General features: G+C 35.4%; 1 protein-coding gene across 1 annotated transcript in view; it reads right to left on the bottom strand.

The window, feature by feature from the left end:
• RYR3 (ryanodine receptor 3) overlaps positions 1 to 523 on the bottom strand; it is a gene marked incomplete at its 5' end in the record, with an annotated part of 211,225 nt that overhangs the window by 33,363 nt on the left and 177,339 nt on the right. The window lies entirely within an intron of this gene.

Here is a 523-nt window from a genome sequence, read left to right as displayed (position 1 = left end):
TTTTTTTTTTTAGCCTCAGTATGCACTCTTCACATAAAATTTTACATTGAAGAACCATATTTAAAATAGTTAAATGCTATGGCTGAAAACAGGGCTGAAGGGCACTCCTGCCCACCCTAACCTGGGCCTAAGAGGTGTTCTGAGGAACTCAAGGGCACTGTGGATCACACTCTGAAAATCAGGCCCTAGTCCCCTATTTTAAATGCTATGACCATGTAGCTTATATATAAGCAAGTAAAAAAAAATTTGCGTACTAATCCTAGTGTTGAACCGCTTCTGGGATTTTCTTATCATTAACCTAAACTTCGGATATAATACCATCTCTATCTTTTATGAAATCCAAATGTAGAAGGATGACTTAAGTACCAGTTTGCATATTTTCATGCTAATAATCTTCCTAGTTTTGAAGATCATTATTGAACCAACACTTCAATCCTTCACTTTTCCTTATAGTCTATTTTTTCTGCCTTTTAACTAATCTCCAAATCGCTCTTTAATAAGAAAGCTCTAAAGAGGACACAAA

The sequence above is a fragment of the Galeopterus variegatus genome, unplaced genomic scaffold (assembly GCF_000696425.1).
Source record: "Galeopterus variegatus unplaced genomic scaffold, G_variegatus-3.0.2 Scaffold3133, whole genome shotgun sequence".
NCBI lineage: Eukaryota > Metazoa > Chordata > Mammalia > Dermoptera > Cynocephalidae > Galeopterus > Galeopterus variegatus.
Note: the sequence above shows the minus strand (reverse complement) of the source record. Positions and strands in the feature narration are given on the sequence as shown.